Source organism: Ursus americanus, chromosome 18 (genome assembly GCF_024610735.1).
Source record: "Ursus americanus isolate L20-20 chromosome 18, mUrsAme1.1.p, whole genome shotgun sequence".
In the NCBI taxonomy this organism is placed as follows: Eukaryota; Metazoa; Chordata; class Mammalia; order Carnivora; family Ursidae; genus Ursus; species Ursus americanus.
In genome coordinates, this window is record NC_142144.1 from 26,978,083 (window position 1) to 26,998,002 (window position 19,920).

Consider the following 19,920-nt stretch of genomic DNA (forward strand, 5'->3'; position numbering starts at 1 on the left):
AGACACGGCCAATATACTAGTCTAGAAAAGGCCTGGAGGATGATGAATATCTTAGGGCTGAAGATAATCAGAGAGTTTTAGTTTGCCTGAAATGTTTTTCAGGCTCTTAAAGAGGGCTGATATCAGTGTCTGTGAAGAGAAAACCATTTCATTTATACTCAAGTGAGTTGAAACTCCTCAGTAATCCTATTACAGGTTTTTCCCCCTTTTTGTAGATTTTTCTGCCATGGTTGAACACAGCATGTCATTGGTCCATATCACCAGCCATTGTGACACCTGGTTTCAGCCTTATTTTCCTATCTAAATGTTCTCTTTCCTGTTGGTTTCAGAGCCATAATATAGTTTGAGGCCTCCTAGCTGAGGGCTGTACTCCCTGCCAGTCTACATCCTAGCGGTAAATAGTAATCTGGTCACTAAAATCTTGCTGCCGATCTGTTTCCTGGTTGGAGTGTTGTCACCGCAGTCAACCTTTAGCTGCTGGCACTTCTCTGGCTTGGATCACAATGGGTGCTGCTTTTGGTTCTATTTAGACAGATATGTACCAAACCCTGTGGGTGAGGCTTTTTAACTTCCGCCCACTCCCACTGGGATGAGCCCTGTACTTCAGTCTGATCCAGGTTTAATTCTTTTCAGATTCTGACTTCTGCTATCAAGGTTTTAGGCACACATCTGTGTGTACAACAAAATCCTGCTTCTAGTTGTCCCAGGTAACCCCTTAGCACCTTACTGTTTTTCCACAATAGGAAGGGTGCTAGTGTCTCATATGCATGTTTACATTAGATTGAATGCTTTACTTACAAAAACTGATTCTAATTTTCATTGGTATGTATAAAGTTGATGCAGTGTTTCCTTAGTTTAGATGTTCTGCTCATATTAATGAATGCTTAGAAAATTAACAGTTTTAAAACTAATGTGACAATAAATACTTTGGAAAATTCCAAAAACCGTGGAGAGGTATAAGCAGAAAAAAATTGTTTTCCCTGTTGCTACCTCCTGCAGGTGACCACTGTTAACATTTTTTACTATTTGTCTTACTAATTTGGAGTCATAAAATTAATCATTTTTATGTTAATTTCTTTTGATGCACCATGTACATTCAAAGTTGCTATTTTATAAGTTTAAAAAATGTGTGTACATATCTCTAGGTTTCACAGAATAAATTCTAGAAAATAAAATTACTGGGTCTGGTGATATGATCTTTTTAAAAAAGTTTCTCTTGCTAATCGTGAAAAAAGGGAAAACACCGCCCTTTTCTCTCTTACCCCCAAGATCATATTATTTGCTGTCAATGACCCTGTAAGGGTTTCCACAAACTTGTGCAGCTCTGGTCGGTGTGTGTTTACATATATAAACTTCTCATTTTGGAAATCTTCAAATACTCATAAACTGAAAGATAATATTTAATGAAACTTCATGAATCAGTTACTCAGCTTAAATAATTACCAGTTCATTGTTTCATTATCTATACCCACTTATCCCCTTTCTCTGGGTTTTTTTTTTTTTTTTTTTTTTTTTTTTAAGATTTTATTTATTATTTATTTGACAGCGATAGAGACAGCCAGCGAGAAAGGGAACACAAGCAGGGGGAGTGGGAGAGGAAGAAGCAGGCTCATAGCAGAAGAGCCTGATGTGGGGCTCGATCCCATAACGCCGGGATCACGCCCTGAGCAGAAGGCAGACGCTTAACCGCTGTGCCACCCAGGCGCTCCCCCTTTCTCTGGGTTTTTAAGCAAATAGTGGATATAGATATCTGTGTAAATAATTTTTATTTTGGAACCATTTCAAACTTATAGAAAAGTTGCAAGAAGCACACAGGGAATTTTCTTTAAGTCTTTACCCCAAATCTTCGGCTAGTAACATCTTACCATATTTGCTTTATCATTTCTCTCTCTATATATACATATGTGTGTGTGTGTGTGTGTGTGTATTTTATATATGTATATAGAAATAGAGAACTGTTTGAGAGGGAAGTGCAGATACTATGTTTTTTTACCCCTAAACATTTCATTTTGTCATTCTTAAAATCATGCAATGACATTGTTTTACCATAACCAGAATATAATTATTGACATGGAGAAATAATACTCTTTAGTTTACCTGTCAGCAAACAATAATGCTGGGTCAGATCTAGCCTGTCAGCTGTTTTTGTGTGGTCCATGAGCTAAGAATAATGTTTATCTTTTTAAACTGCTGAAAATATGACAATAATATTAATACTCCACAGTACATGAAAATTACGTGAATATCAAACTTGAGTGTCCATAAATTTTAAAAAATCTTTATATGGAGATAATTATAAACATGTAGGAAATTGCAGAAATAGTATATAGAGAATCATGTACCATTCACTCCATTTCCCCCAATGTTGATATGTTATGTTAGTACAATAACAAAACCACAAAAATGACATTGGTTCAATACTAATAACTACACAACAGAACTTACTCAGTTTTCACTATTTTTCCATATATTATGTGTGTGTTTGTAGTTCTACACAATTTTATCCTATGTACAGATTCTTATAAACACTATCTCAATCAAATTCAAAAAACGTTCATTGATTGCTAGTCTAATTGATAAACTTATTCAAGTCTCAACAATTTCCAAAACAGTCTCTAGAGAAAAAATGTTTTTCAAGTCAGAGATTCAATTCAGTAATGGTTCCTCACCTATCTCTGTTTTTCATGACCTAAATGTAATTGGAGGCCAAGTATTTTAGGATTCCCTTTAAATTTCTCTTTGTTTCTTCATGATAAAATTCAAGTTGTGTAATTTTTTGGCAAGAATAACACATTTTCTTTTGTTCTTCTCAGTATCTGGTATCGGGAACACTTGATATTGATTTGATTCATTATGGGAACTATGAACATTGATTACTGGTTAAGGTGGTGTGTGTTGGATTTCTCCTGTGTAAAGTCACTGTTTTCCTTTTCACATTGTTAAGTTCTTGTAAGAAGATACATTGACAGTATATGGATATCCTCTTCCTTGACAAACTTATACCACCAGGTTTAGCATCAATTGATAATTCTTCCCTAAATCAGTTCTTTGTTTTTTAAGATTTATTTATTTTTAAGGGCGGTTAGAGGGAGGGAATTGGGGGAGGGGCAGAGGAAGGAGAGGGAGAGAAATTTAAGCAGACTCTGCACTGTGCGCAGAGCCTGACGTGCGGCTTGATCTTACCACTCTGAGATCACGAACTGAACCCAAACCAAGAGATGATTGCTTAACCAACTGCACCACCCAGGTGTCCCCCTAAATGAATTCTTATTATTATGGTTGTCACCTGGTGATTTTCTGACACCATCATTTCTTCTAATTTATTCATTGGCATTCTACTCAAAGGAATAGCTTTATAAATAAAATAACTCATGTATTTATTTATCCATTGATTTATTTAAATCCATTTGAACTCACAACTTCTTATTTTATTCATTGGGTTACAATCCATTATTATTATTATTAATTTCAGTGCTCAATTTGGCCTGAATTTTGCAATGCCTTCCCTTTAACTTGGTTCCTGTGTTCTTTTGAAATGGGTCCACAATTCTCTGAGCACTTCCTTACTTTCTCTTACTTTCTGGTAAAACAAGATGTTTCTTGTTTTCTTTTCTTTCAAGATTTTATTTAAATTCATTAGTTCACATATAGTATAGTATTAGTTTCAGGTATAGAATTTAGTGATTCATCATTTGCATATAACATCCAGTGTTCCTTACATCAGGTGCCCTCCTTAATGCCCATCACCCAGTTACCCCATCCCTCTACCCCCCTCCCCTCCAGCCACACTCAGTTTGTTCTGAATAGTTAAGAGTCTCTTATGGTTTGCCTCCCTCTCTGCCTTTATCTTATTTCTCCTTTCCTTCCCCTATGTTCATCTGTTTTGTTTCTTAAAAAAACAAGATATTTTAACCTCGTCTTGTGCTTTCAAATCCCAGTTCCCGGAAACTGTCATTTCTTTGAGTCCTAGTTTCTTTTAATAGAGAGTATATTTAGAAACCAAAACTCATTGCTATCAGGGTATCATTCTTTCTAGGCCTTCTCAATAATTACAGCTATGAAATATATGTATGTAAATACCTACATGTATACCTATTTTAATGTCTATCTCTATATATATCTATAGCTACATAAAAGCATTAGTTCATACTGACATTAAAATTCAATCCAACCCTACAAGTTTCACCCTTTCCTTTTTCTTATATTTGTACCTTCCATCTCTAGCAGTGAGATACTTCATTTTGAATAGTTTTATTGCTGTGTCTACAAGTTCACTTATATTTTCATCTGCACTCTCTAATATGCCATTAACCCCATATAGTAGAGTTTTCATTTTACAAATTGTGTGTTCCATTTCCAAAGGTTATTTTTAAAAAATAACATTTGTGTTCATTATGTTCTTGGTTTTCTCTAAATTGTGGGTAATATTTAATAGCTTATCTGCTAGTTTCATTATCTCTATCATTTCCTAAACTTTCTATTGAATGGCTTTTATTTTTTTCTGGTTATACTGCCTTTTAGCATTTTTTTGTAATTTTGACTTGTGTGCTAGTCATTTTGACCTTTATGTCATTGATTGCTGGATTTTGGTGTTTCCCTTTAAAATGTGTTGGATATATTCTGGTAGGCAGTCACCTGAAGTTACCTTGACCCCTTTGGGACAAATTTTTAACTTTATGAGGGTAAATCTAGAGTTACATTTACTCTGAATCAATGATTGTAATTTACTTTAGAATTGTGAATGGTTTTCCCCACAGGGGACATTAGGCAATGTCTGGATACCGTTTTGGTTATATTGCTGGTGGGAGGGTGGGGTGGATATGCTACTCTTAAAACTTATTAGGTAGAAACCAGGGATATTACTAAACATCCTACAATGCATAGGATATAATCCCACAGCAAAGAATTATTCAGCCCAAAGTGTCAGTAGTGCTGTAGTGGAGAATCTTAGAACTCGTTTAGCCCTATTGGTAGCTGACAATTCTTGGGTCTCTAATAAATGGTCTGGATATTCAATGAGGATTTTCCACTCTAGTTGTGTAGAACTCAAATGTCTCCCAAACTTTGGGAATGGTTTGACTTATAACTCACCATTGATTCTTCTTTGCTTAGACTCATGGAGTTTCACCATTTTGTTTATATGCTTAACATTCAGCAACAGACTCAATGGAACCCCTCTGTTGATAGATCTGGAGCTTTATCTTTGCCTAGATTTTTCACCTCCAGAATTTTACCCTATATACCAGCTCTTCCGGCTCGTTGAACTCTTTTCTGACCCTTCTTAATTTAGTGAGACCACTGTTTGGGATCCTCCTCCATGAGCCATAATCTAAAAAGTAATCTTAAGTTTCCTTTAATTTTAGTCTTTTCTTCCAGGGATCACAGTTTTGCGTTGTTTGTTCAGTATCTAAAAATTATTATTCCATCTATTTTGTCCAGTTTTCTAATTGTTCATGGTGGGATGGCAAGAGTGGCTGTAGTTAGTTTATTATGGCCAGAGGCAGGTGTTCCTTCTTAACTTTTCTGGTTGTATCATTTTTACTTTTTCAGAACATACAATACTGATATATTATTCTGACATTTTCATTCCCACCTGTATTTTATTTTTAGTTGCATAATTAAATATATGAAATGTTTGCCACTTACCATTTTGCCCATTGCCCATTCATCTTTTGTTTGAATTAAGGTTGTCCTCTCATCAACTCTAAAAGGAGATTGCGAGAACAGCATTCCTTGGATCTTGCACGTTTAAAACCATTTTTCAAAAGCATTAATATTTGAAGGACAGTTTGAATTTAAATTTCTTAGTACATTATTTCTTTTCTTGAGTGTTTAGAAAATGCAGCTCCATTGTATGAATTATTTTCAGAAGTATCATGTTGGATTGATTCTTTTTCTGTTTTAAGGTTTAACCATTTTGTTTTAAAGATTTGAAGATTTTGTATTAATGTTTAAACTCTGATAGTTTTATTGAAATAGTGGCAGAGTTGATTATGCTGAACTTATTTTTCCATGTATCCGTTGGACATTTTCAGTTCATTATTTATGAAAAGTTTTTCTGGAATTATGTTTTAAATATTAGTTTTATTTCATTGGTTTGTTTCTTTTTTTAGAGTTTCAAATTTTATTTACTTGTTAAAGAAATAATATTTCTTCTTTGCCTGTTCATTTCAATAACTTTTGGATACACTTTCTTTTGTTGATTGCTTTCCTGTCTTTCTTCCATGCCCTTAATTAAATTGCATTTTAATCCATTTTACCTTGGCTAGCTTTATTTTAGTTTTCATTTCCAGGACAGTTTTGTCTTTCACTCATTATTTTCTGAGTTCATTCAATTCTTTTTTCATTTCCTCCTGATACATTATTTGGTCAATTTCTTTTTTTTTTCTTTTTTGAAGTTTTTATTTTAATCCTAGTATAGTTAATATACAATATTATATTAATTTCAGGTGTACAACATAGTAATGTAAGTAAATTAAGTAAATTAAGAATTCTCTGCATCACCCAGTACTCATCACAGCAAGTGTCCCCCTTAATCCCCATCCCCATAGTTTACCCATCCCCCCACCCGCCTTTCCTGTGGTAACCCTCAGTTTCTTCTCTGTAGTTGAGTCTATTTCTTGGTTTGCCTCTCTTTCTCTCTTTTTTCCCCTTTGCTGATTTGTTTTGTTTCTTAAATTACACATATGAGTGAAATGATATGGTATTTGTCTTTCTCTGACTGACTTATTTCACTTGGTGTGCTTGCTTCGGCAGCACGTATACTAAAAAAAAAAAAAGTCAATTTCTTTTTAACTTTCAGAGTAGTTTCTGACTCTTCAAATGATTTAGGATATTGGCATCACTTTCTAGTGTTGTTTTACAATTTTAATTGGCTTTTTTTTGGAGAATGAGGGGCAGAGGAATTTTGATTCTCATTTTCTATTTCGTTTTATAGTTGCTTTGAATATAGTTTGTTTTCATCATTCATTTCTTGATTTGGACTAGTTTACAAGATTTGTAGGTCAAGAGTGCCCTCGTCTGTCTGTGTTGTGAAGTGGAATTTCCTTAAATGATTGCTCTGGCTTCCTCCTGCCCTCCCCTTCTGCAGCTGCAGAAATAGACGGAAATTTATACCACCATTAGCTTGTGAAAGCCACTTCAACCGTTTGTCCTGAGAGCTCTCTGTCCCTCCTTTTATCTTTCTCCTTTATCTTGTTTGACTAAAGAGGGAGGAGTTGTATGCACTCTAATATTTTAGAACTTTTTTGATTAGCATGACCCCAAATTTCTTTTTTGCTTCTTTGCTCTTTCACTTCTAAGTCTCCAAAGGTGTCTTTCCCTTCCTTTTAACTTACTTTCCCCCCCAAATCTGGAGCTTTAAAAGACAGTCACCTCAACTCATACTCACTTTTGTGTCCCACCTATATTCAGGGCCCTGTCTTGGTTTTAGGTTCATCTTAAATTTGCCACTAGCTTCCTGCTTACTTTTCCATGCAAGTCTTTGCTCTGAAAACATTCAGTGGGAGCATGAGAGATGCTAGGGTTTGGATATTTGATTTCGTGCTTATAAGTAACTTGAAGTTTGAGTATTTTCTATCTTCTAGTTATAACGTCTAGACTGTGGGTTTGGAGAGTTTTATTTGTTCTTCTGTTGTTCTGTATTGTTTTTGGAGGATATGGATTTAAGTAGCTGCCCTTACCATCACTAACCCACGAGTCTGTATACATTTTTTAATCACTTAAAAATACCTTTAGATTTCTGAATATATTAGTGTTTATTTGCATAACAGTGAAATTGAGCATATTTTCATATATTCACTTTCTATTCTATGTCCTTGTGATTTTTCTTTATTATTTGATTATCCATTTTCTACTTGGGTTTCAGCTGAAAATTGGGCAAAATAAATAAATTGGAAATTCCTGTTTATTTTGTAAGAATTCTTTATATATCAAGATTACTATCACTACTTCATATATATTGCATTTTTTGATATTTCAATATCTTTAGTGTACTTTTAATATTTTGTATTTATTATGTTATCTGAATGTTTTCACGATAACTTCTGGCAATTATAATTTATAAAGAAGCTGTTTTATAAGTTTTATTTTGATTCCAGTTAGTTAACATACAGTGTTATATTAAGTTTCAGGTGTACAATATAGTGATTCAACACTTCATACAACACCCAGTGCTCATCACGAATGCCCTCCTTAATCCCCATCAACTTTTTCACCCATCGCTCCACCTCCCTCCCCTCTGGTAACCATCAGTTTGTCCTCTGTAGTTAAGAGTCTGTTTCTTGGTTTGGTTTGTCTCTCTTTTTTTCCTTTGCCCATTTGCTTTGGTTCTTAAATTCCACATATGAGTGAATCATACAGTATTTTTCTTTCTCTGACTGACTTATTTACTTAGCATTATACTCTCCAGTTCCATCCATGTCATTACAAATGGCAAGATTTCATTCTTTTTTATGGCTGAGTGATATTCCATTACCGTATCTTCTTTATCTGTTCATCAATCAGTGGGCACTTGGGCGACTTCCATAATTTGGCTATTATAAATAATGCTTCTATAAACAAAAGGGTGCATGTATCCCTTTGAGTTAGTGTTTTTGTATTCTTTGAGTAAATACCAAGTATTGCATTGCTTGATCATACGGTAGTTCTATTTTAACTCTGAGCAACTTCCATACTGTTTTCCACGGTGGCTGCACCAGCTTGCATTCCCACCAACAGTGCACAAGGTTCCTTTTTCTCCACATCTTCCTCTTGTTTTTTGTGTTTTTTATTGTAGCCATTCTGACAAGTGTGAGGTGACATCTCATTGTAGTTTTTCTTAAGATTTTATTTATTCATTTGAGAGAGAGAGTGAGAGAGAGCACGAGCAGGGAGGAGAGGGAGAAGCAGGTTCCCTGTGAGCAGGGAGTCCAACATGGAGCTCTATCCCAGGACCCCAAGATCATGACCTGAACCAAAGACAGATGCTTAACTGACTGAGCCACCCAGGCGCCCCATCTCGTTGTAGTTTTGATTTGTATTTCCCTGATAGTAAGTGATGATGAACATCTTTTATGTGTCTGTTGGCCATCTGGATGTCTTCTTTGGAGAGATGTCTGTTCATGTCTTCTGCCTATTTTCCAATTGGATTATTTGTTTTTTGAGTGATGAGTTGTATCAGTTCTTTATATATTTTGTATACTGAATCTTTCTCAGATATGTCATTTGCAGTATCTTCTCCCCTTCCATAGGTTGCCTTTGAGTTTTGTTAATTGTTTTCTTTGCTGTGTAGAAGCATTTTACTTTGATGTAGTCCCAACAGTTTATTTTTGCTTTTGTTTCCCTTGTCTCAGGAGACATGTCTAGAAAGAAGTTGCTTCAGCCAGTTTCAAAGAAGTTACTACCTGTGTTCTCTTCAAGGATTTTTATGGTTTCAGGTTTCACATTTAGGTCTTTCATCCATTTTGAATTTATTTTTGTGTACAGTGTAAGAAAGATGTTCAATTTCTTTCTTTTGCATGTTGCTGTCCAGTTTTCCTGCACCATTTGTTGAAGAGATTGTCTTTTTCCCATTGGATGTTCTTTCCCCCTTTGTTGAAGATTAATTGACCATATTGTTGTGGGTTTATTTCTGGGTTTTCTATTGTGCCGTTGATCTATGTGGCTATTTTTGTTCCAGTACCATATTGTTTTGATCACTACAGCTTTGTAATATAACTTGAAGTCCGGATTTGTGATGACTCCAGCTTTGCTTTTCTTTTTCAAGGTTGCTATGCCTATTCGTGGTCTTTGTGTTTTCATACAAATTTTTAGGATAGTTTGTTCTAGTTTTGTGAACAGTCCTGTTGGTATTTTGATAGAGATTGCATTAAATGTATAGATTGCTTTGGGTAGTAGAGACATTTTAACAGTATTTGTTCTTCCAACTCATGAGCATGGAATATCTTTCCATTTCTTTGTGTTATCTTCAATTTCTTTCATCAACGTTTTATAGTTTTCAGAGTACAGGTCTTTCACCTCTTTGGTTAAGTTTATTCCTAGATATCTTATTACTTTTGGTCCAGTTGTAAATGGGTTTGATTCTTTAATTTTTCTTTCTGTTGCTTCATTATCGATGTATAGAAATGCAAGACTTCTGTATGTTGATTTTGTATCCTGTGACTTTATCAGTTCTAGTAGTTCTATTTATCAGTTCTAGTAGTTTTTTGAGGGACTTTTTCCATTTTTTCTATATACAGTATCATGCCATTTGTAAATTGTGAAAGTTTTACTTTTTTCTTAGTAAAAGGAATGATTAAATTAAAAGGAATGATTCATATTCCTTTTATTTCTTTTTGTTGTCTGATTGCTGTGGCTAGGACTTCCAGTACTATGTTAAATAACAGTGGTAAAAGTAGACATCCATGTCTTCTTTGTTAACGTAGGGGAAAAGCTCTCATTTTTCCCCATTGAAGATGATGTTAGCTGTGGGTTTTTCATAAGTGGCCTTTATTATGTTGAGGTATGTTCCCTGTAAACCTACTTTTTTGAAGGTTTTTATCATGACTGGATATTGTACTTTGTCAAATGCTTTTTCTGTGTCTATTTAAATGATCATACGGTTTGTATCCTTTTTCTCATTGATGTAATGTATCATGTTGATTGATCTGTGAATATTTAAGTATCCTTGCAACCCAGCAATAAATCCCACTTGATCATGGTGAATGATTTTTTTTAATGTATTGTTGGATTTGCTTTGTTAATATTTTGTTGAGGTTTTTTGCACCTATGTTCATCAGGGATGTTGGATGGTAGTTCACTTTTTTTAGTGGTGTCTTTATCTTGTTTTGGTGTCATGGTAATACTGGCCTCAGAATGTACTTGGAAGCTTTCCTCCCTTTTCTGTTTTTTTCTTGAATAGTTTGAGAAGAATAGATATTAACTATTATTTAAATGTTTGGTAGAATCGACTGTGAAGCCATCTGGTCCTGGACTTTTGTTTGTTTTGATTACTGATTCAATTTCTTGGCTGGTTATCTTTCTGCTCAAATTTTTTGCTTATTTCTTTTTTAATTTTTGTAGTTTATATTTATATAACATTTATATTTTGGTATTTATATCTAGGAATTATCCATTTCTTCTAAGTTGTCCAATTTGTTGGCATAATTTTTCATAATATTCCCTTAAAATTGTTTATATTTCTGTGGTGTTGATTGTTATTTCTCCTCTCTCATTTGTGATTTTATTTCTTTGAGTCCTTTCTCACTTCTTCTTGATAAGTCTGGCTAGAGATTTACCAGTTTTTTTATTTTTTTCCAGGAAAAAGCTCCTGGTTTCATTGGTCTGTTCTATTGGGTTTTTTTTAGTTTCTATATCATTTATTTCTTCCTTGATCTTATTATTTGCTTCCTTCTGCTGGTTTTAGGTTTTGTTTCTTGTTCTTTTTCTAGCTCCTTTAGGTGTAAGGTTAGGTTGTTTATTTGAGATTTTTTTCTTGCTTCTTGAGGTAGCCCTGCATTGCTATAAACTTCCCTCTTAGGACTGCAAAGGTTTTGAACTGTTGTGTTTTCATTGTCATTTGTTTCCATATAGTTTATTATTTTTTCCTTTATTTATTTCCTGGTTGACCCATTCATTGTTTAGTAGCATGTTATTTAACCTCTGTGTATTTGTGGCCTTTCCAGATTTTTTCTTGCGGTTGACATCTAGTTTCATAGCACTGTGGTCACAAAAGATGCTTGGTATGACTTCAATCTTCTTGAATTTGTTGAGGCTTGTTTTGTGTCCTAACATGTGATCTATTCTGGAGAATGTTCCATGTGCACTTGAAAAGAAAGTTTATTCTTCTGTTTTAGGATGGAGTGTATAAATATATCTGTTAAATCCATCTATTCCAGTGTGTCATTCAAAGCCATTGTTTCCTTATTAATTTGCTGTTTGGATGATCTGTTGATTGATGTAAGTGGGGTATTAAAGTTCCTTACTATAATTGTATTATTATGATTAGTTCTTTTATGTTTCTTTTTAACTGTTTTATGTATTTGGGTGCTCCTTTGTTGGTGCATAAATATTATATTTGTTATATCTTCTTGTTGGATTGTCCCCTTTATTATTATACAGTGTCCTTCTTTGTCTCTTGTTACAGTCTTTGTTTTAAAGTCTATTTTGTCTGATATGAGTTCAGCTATTCTGGATTATTGGTTTTAAAACATATTTCTTTATCATTCAAAAATCATTGCAAGAGAATTTTTGAATTAATATTTTCATAACATTTTCATAAACTTTTCTCCTTTTAAAATAACTCTGTATATGTGATTTTGCTTCTTCTGTTGTTCACAATTTAATGTATTTCTATTATTCTCTTACTTTTAAATGGGCTAACTAACAATTTATTTACTTACTGCTAATTTTCCATGTATTCTATTTGGTTGATTTTTCTATTTTCTTAATACATGCTTTTGGTTCATTTGACAAATATTTATTTAAAGTGCTTATATATTTTCAACATTGTTGAAGGAAATGGGATATAGTATAAGATTGAAAAGTTCACATGAGACTTACAGTTTACAAGTAGAAACACACAATACCTAAATAAACAACTGGTAACTAATATCATTTTATATATATGTTAATTCCATGAAAAACAATACTGAATCAAGTGCTAAAAGTGTCTTGAATCATGTCATTTTAGATAGAAACCTTTGCTGTTATTAATTTCTTCTGTTTCCCTGTTTTTGTTTCTGTATATTTAAAAAAGTATTAGCTTCTGTGTTTTTTACCTTTTAATAATTAACCTATTTAAAACTACTGGTTCAAGAACAAGATACCCTCAAGTTCAATTTCATTGTGTTTGGGATATTATTCTTGAAGAGATGCTAAGGAGAGGGAAGTATATAATATGCCACCTGGATTCATTCCTCAGCTTTTCTCCATCTCTATTAAGAGAATATGTAGGAGATAATTTATGATGATCTTCAAGGGCTGGGGTGAGCATGGAAGTGTTCATTATGATTTGCGTTTCACTTTGAGTTGACCCTAAATCTTGCCCTGTCTCTTAAGTAAACTGTGGTGCTCCTGTACTCTCAAAAGAGGGTAAATATGAGGATTCAGGAATTTAACCCAATCTAAAACTTTTGAAGAACTTGTACTTCAAAGTTTCTCCAGCATAATGGTCTGTTAGTGACAAAGAGAAGGAAACATGAGTTCAAGGATGTTCAGTTTATTGTGAGAGGAAGAATAGCATAATCATTAAGTGACTGGTTCTGGAGTCAAATTGCTTTGATCCAGATCTTGCATGCACCTGATTTATAAACAACCTAAGTCACTTAATCTCTCCTTACTCAGGTTGTTTGTTTGGAAAGTAGAGGAAGAAATATGGTTGATGAAACAGAATAAATTACTAGGAATACCCACTCATAATGTTATTATTTGTGTTAAATTACTACATGTAAGGAACTTACATATAGGAGAGTTTCTAGAACACAGTAATAACTCAATAAATGATCTGGATTATTATTATTTATTACTATTACTTTTAGTATTACTACTGCAGCCAGGAATCCTGTTTCATGAGAATTTTTGTTCATTCTTTATGACGCTATTACCATAATATCTTGTAAGTAAGTCCTTCTCTCTTGGAAGCTCTTGCTAGCTCTCATTTCTCTGGCATTCAGAGTATTGGCTTTCTTCCCTGTTTAGTTAATTTTTCCTACCAAATAGTTCTCTTTCTCCATAATTACAATGCAATTACTTATGGAGAGGCCATTTTTCTGTGGTGATGCAGAAGCCACTTTGTACTGATATGCTTCTGTGTTAGTTGAGAGTATGTTGAAGCTGGTTAGGTAATCAGGTCTACTTCAGTACTGAAAGCACAATAGGAATCATCAATCCCTTCCATCTTCCTTGTGCAGGCTCTGATCTCTGAAAACAAAGTAATGGTTTTTGGAAAGAAACAAGTTGCAAAGCCAGACCGAGGCAGACTTCTAATTTATTATAGACTCATGAAACAACTCTTGCCTAGGCTCACACTGTAAAGGGAGCCTAGAAATGAACAAGATGTGGTTTCCAGTAAAACATTAAATATTAGAATGTGGCCTGCATTTCCATGGGAGCAATTTATTGATACCAATATATGTACTAACAAAGAAAGTGAACAGTTTCCTAGTGTGAAAGGCTTTCAATCTAAAATGAAACCAGAGGATATGAAACAGAGAATCTCATGCATGTGCCTTCAGGAATAAAAACTTAAGAACTTGAGAGACTGGTTCCTTGTGAATGCCTGACTTACAGAAAACTGGAATTTTCTCTTGACAATGAACATTTGCCAAGAATCTCTCCCTGTCCTCAAGCAAGTGAAATTCCAGACTCCAGCTGGACCTTCCTGACTCCTTGTGTTCCTTGTTCATAAACACAACCTAATCCAAACCTTCAAAGGTCTCACCTGTGGTTTGCTACAGTTTGAGTTTCTTAAAGTACAGTTTATCTTCTGTTCCTGATTAAACTCTTTCTGGTGATTCAGTCTTGCCTCAGTTTATCTCTTTATTTAAGTTGATGCTATGTTATTTGGCCTCCTTTGGAACCTACCAATCATACAGGATTAGAAATCACTTGGTGGCTCATTAGCTTTAGTCTGTTGTTAAAGAGATGGATAGAAAGGTTTTGGCCTTAATTTTCCAAGCAGCTGATAGTGTGGAATAATGAGAAGAGTGATGATATTAAAGTCACATAGGGTGGAGTTTCATAGGAGTCATTGTGCCACCACGTAGTTGGGGATTCTAGGCCAGGTTGTTTCATTTCTTTAGACTTTGTTTCTTTATTGGTAGAAAATAACCTATCATTAAGTAATAAATGATGAATAAAAAAGTATGATATAGCAGCATTGTCCACAATGGCTAAATCGTGGAAGGAGCCGAGATGCCCTTCAACAGATGACTGGATTAAGAAGTTGTGGTCCATATATACAATGGCATATTACTCAGCTATCAGAACGAATTCTCAACATTTGCTGCAACATGGACGGCACTGGAAGAGATAATGCTAAGCGAAATAAGTCAAGCAGAGAAAGACAAATATCATATGATTTCTCTCATCTATGGAACATAAGAACTAGGATGATCGGTAGGAGAAGAAAGGGATAAAGAAAGGGGGGGTAATCAGAAGGGGGAATGCAGCATGAGAGACTATGGACTCTGAGAAACAAACTGAGGGCTTCAGAGGGGAGGGGGATGGGGGAATGGGATAGGCTGGTGATGGGTAGTAGGGAGGCCACGTATCACATGGTGCACTGGATGTTATATGCAACTAATGAATCATCGAACTTTACATCAAAATAAATAAATAAATAAATAAATAAATAAATAAATAAATAAAATTTTTTTAAAAAGTATGATATAATTTGTAATCTCTATAAAACATCAATTTAATATGACTTACCATTCCATGGGTTCACGTGCACCCTAGTTTTATGTCTCCAAAGAAAGTTGTGCTATGTAAGACTTTTTCTTAATCTAGATATGATGACTTACAACTTCTTAAGTTGTATGAACTTAGCTGTTTAATCTATGAGCTTTATCTTCCTATTCATAAAATGGGAATAATACATACTTCTTAGATTTATTGATAGAGTTCAATGAAATAATAGCTATTAAGTACCAAGTACAGTGCCTGGCAAAACACAATGAAAATACTGCACAGTATTATTAGTTTTGTCTGCCTTTCACTTTTTCTTTAATTTTCTCTCTACCTCTTATCTTCTACATCATTAGTTTTTGACATAGTGTTCCATGATTCATTGTTTGCGTATAACACCCAGTGCTCCATACAATATGTGCCCTCCTTACTGCACTTCACCGGGCTAGCCCATCCCCTTATCCCCCTCCCCTCTAAAACCCTCAGTTTGTTTTCTGGAGTCCATAGTCTCTCATGGTTCATTTCCCCCTCTGTTTACTCCCCTTCATTTTTCCCTTCCTTCTACTAATGATATCCCTGCTATTCCTTATGTTCCACAAATGAGTGAAACCATATGATAATTGTCTTTCTCTGCTTGACTTATTTCGCTTAGCATAATCTCTTCCAGTCCCATCCATGTTGATGCAAATGTTGGGTAATCATTCTTTTTGATGGCTGAGTAATATTCCATTGTATATATGGACCACATCTTCTTTATCCATTCGTCTGTTGAAGGTCATCTCAGCTCCTTCCACAGTTTGGCTATTGTGGACAATGCTGCTATGAACATTGGGGTGCATATGGCCCTTCTTTTCACTACGTCTGTATCTTTGGGGTAAATACCCAGTAGTGCAATTGCTGGGTCATAGGGTAGCTCTATTTTTAAGTTTTTGAGGAACCTCCACACTGTTCTCCATAGTGGCTGTACCAACGTGCATTCCCACCAACAGTGTAAGAGGGTTCCCCTTTTTCCACATCCTCTCCAGCATTTGTTGTTTCTTGCCTTGTCAATTTTTGCCATTCTAACTGGCGTAAGGTGGTATCTCAATGTGGCTTTGATTTGAATTTCCCTGATGGCTAATCATGTTGAACATTTTTTCATGTGTCTGTTAGCCATTCGTATGTCATCATTGGAAAAGTGTCTGTTCATATCTTCTGCCCATTTTTTAATTTGATTATTTGTTTCTTGGATTTTGAGTTTGAGAAGTTCTTTATGGATCATGGATACTAGCCTTTTATCTATAGTGTCATTTGCAAATGTCTTCTGAACTTGGGAGATTTTTCTTATCAAGAGTAATTTTTAGGTTCTCTTAAAAGGATATGAAGGCATCAGGCCCAGAAGCTGCCTAGTTTTTTTATTTGTTTTTTGTTTTTATAAGATTCACCTGTAAGTTTTGAGCTTACTGTTGCCAAGATGTTTCTTCTGATTTTTCTTTTCTCTCTCCTTTCCACCTCTTGCCCATCCTATCATTGAACAAATTAAAGTGTTCATCTTCACTATGGCAGGTCTTTTTCGTGGTATACCATCCTGCTGGGATTTTTGGCAGCTGATGGTCCACAGCTGTGTCCCTCTTTGGCGATTTCTTTCGGCTGGAGAGAGATGCTTTGCCCATGGTTTTACTCCTTCCTAGGGGCACACTTTATCTAATGACTGTTCCATGTAGGGGTACAAATGCCCTAGACCTTAGCCTCAATTTGGGATTTCTGTGAAGGACCATCTCAGTTTTAGAGATCACTGTGGGATTGTTCGAGGCTTCTGATGATCCTGGGTTGTAGTTAACTTCCCTTCTGCACAGTCCTCTTCTCTCGCCCTCTTACAGATGTTGTTATGTTTCCCAGTAAATCTCCAGTAGCAAATCTCTGTCTCAGAGTCTGTTTCCTGGGAAGCCAGTGTATGACAGTCTTACACAGCTTGTACCCCAATAGATTTACTTAATAGGACTCATCTTGCTCATCAATTACACAGAAACTACAAGAGTAGAACAGTGTACATAAATTCCAATTATTAGGCTCAGGTGTACTAATTTTTGCGCCTTTCCTCCTTAGTGTTAGGCTGAATAGGGAAATTATGGAACACCCAGAAAGACCATTTTGGAAGATGGAATCATGGGGTGCCTGGGTGGCCTAGTTGGTTGGGCATACGACTCTTGGTTTTGGCTCATGTTGTGATCTCAGGGTGTTGAGATTGAGCTCCACATTAGGCTCTGCGCTCAACCTGCAGTCTGCTTGGGTTTCTCTCTCCCTCTGCCCCTACTCCCTTCAAAGAAAGAAAGAAAGAGGAGAGAGAGAGAGAGGAAGGAGGAAGGAGGAAGGAAGGAAGGAAGGAAGGAAGGAAGGAAGGAAGGAAGGAAGGAAGGAAGGAAGGAAGGAAATGGAAACACTGTCTATACCAGAGGACATGCAGGTGCCCTTCCTTCAGGATTGCCTCTGCTTTCAGCAAATCTTAAATCTCCATCCTTAACTTTTCACTCAAAGTGAAGATCTTACTTTAGACATTGTCCAGAAAAGCTGTTGCCTCATGACCAGTTGACCATCTACTGGGCTGCCTACAGCAGAAAACAACATGTTTAATGGGCTCACTTGAGTGCAAGCTCTCCTTGACAATACAACACCAACAAAAGGGAAACTAATAGCACTTTTTAAAAAAGATTTATTTATTTTAGAGAGAAAGAGATGCAAGCAGGGGGATGGGCAGAGGGAGAGAATCCTCAAACAGACTCCCCAGTGAGCAGGGAACCCAATGCAGGGTAGATCCCAGGACCCTGAGATCATGACCTGAGCCTAAATCAAGAGTCAGATGCTTAAGCGAGTAAACCTCTCATGTGCCCCTGAGACTAATAGCATAAAAGAAATGATGCCCAACATACATGCAGACTGTATAATAGGATAAACATATATTTAAAACTTGAGGTGAAAGTAAATTAGTAGTGTAAAGTTTGAAAACAAACATGTGTACAAATTCTTTAACATTTTCAGAAAATTTGTCACAATCTCTTCTTGAGCATCTTACATGTAAATTAAGAGATGGAAACAAGATCAAACATAAGGTTTGCAGAGCCCATAAAGTTCTTTTCTCTAAGGTCAAAGGGAATTTTGTCCTCGTAGGATTTTAGAACTTTAAATTGATAATAAAAAAGATGAAAATTAAAAAAAAAACTAAACCCACAAGGGATGATTTTCTGTGTATTGCACACTAACAATTCTTCCTAAATAGGGGAGTAGATATCCAATCATGGAGTGCTAAGAGATACCCTGTTTTGGATCTAATTGAAAAATCTGCCTTTCTTGTCATATGGTTTCTACACCTTAATCTTGTCAACTTCAGTGACCTTTCCTTTGACTCCATATTAGAAATTGACTTTCATGGCCAATTCTCATATTTCATCATTAACCAGAATTATTATACTTCCAAGGCTTCAGCTTCTCAAAATATTACTGCTGACATACTCCATATGGACAGATGCCAACATACAGCTCTGTGAGGTAGCCAAAGGGTGACTTTTAAGTCCAGACATTTGAGTCACTACAGTTCTAGCTATTATTCTATGTCCTATATATACATACTTTCAAGTTCTGAAGGTAGGCCCAATTTTTCTCAAATTCCCCTGCATTTGAATTCTCAAATTCACTCCATCTGAATGCCCACTGATAACATTACACAAGATATCATTTAATGAGAAAAATGAAGCCATATATTAAATGGGAGAAGTAAAACAAAAACCAAAACAGTTGTAGATAGAATATATTGTGAAAAATTTGTAATTCTAGACAATTTGATTTTGGTTGAATTAGTGTTGCAGTTTCATTTTTTTATATTACCTATTTTAATAGAGCTGTAGCATGTATAGTAAATTGGTATAACCCCTTTTGAAGGTAATTTGGGGATATATAGCAAGAACCATAAAACTTTTCTACTGAGAGCCATAAAATTGTTCATTGCCTTTGATGAAGTAAAGCCATCCCTGGGAATTTACTCTAAGACATAATCAAAAAGAAGGGGAAATCAAACATAGGAAGGTATTTATTTCAGCATTAGTGATAATAGACACTGATTAGAAACGCTCCTGAAAAGAGGAATGATTAGGATATATATTTTTAATTTATATGAATAAATATATAGCTACTAAAATGATAATTAGATACAGAATGACAGCTGTGTGACAGGGTGGACAGTTGTGGGCCCAGATCTATAATTAGACACGGAGAAGCTGCACTATCATCTGTCACCTCTGCATGATGACAAGTAAAGATCTTCAATACTGACGATTGCTGATATGTCCCAGGGCTCAACCTCTTGTCTTATTATCTATACTCACTACCTTGGTGATTTGATCTATTCTCTTGATTTTAAATACCATTCATATGCTGATGACAAGACTTGTACATTCATTCTTCAGCATTGTTGTCATATTTAATAGACATTTTGCACCTAGTGTCTACGATGAATGCCTGGTATTCTGCTGCAGATCTACTCCAGCTATACCCTTCTTCTTTCGGTGAGTTCCACCTCTATCC

The 19,920-nt window shown here is 35.2% G+C and overlaps 1 long non-coding RNA gene across 1 annotated transcript in view; it reads left to right on the forward strand.

Moving 5' to 3' along the window:
• LOC123781066 (uncharacterized) overlaps positions 1 to 19,920 on the forward strand; it is a 614,912-nt gene that overhangs the window by 207,964 nt on the left and 387,028 nt on the right. The gene's annotated exons all lie outside the window — the stretch shown is intronic.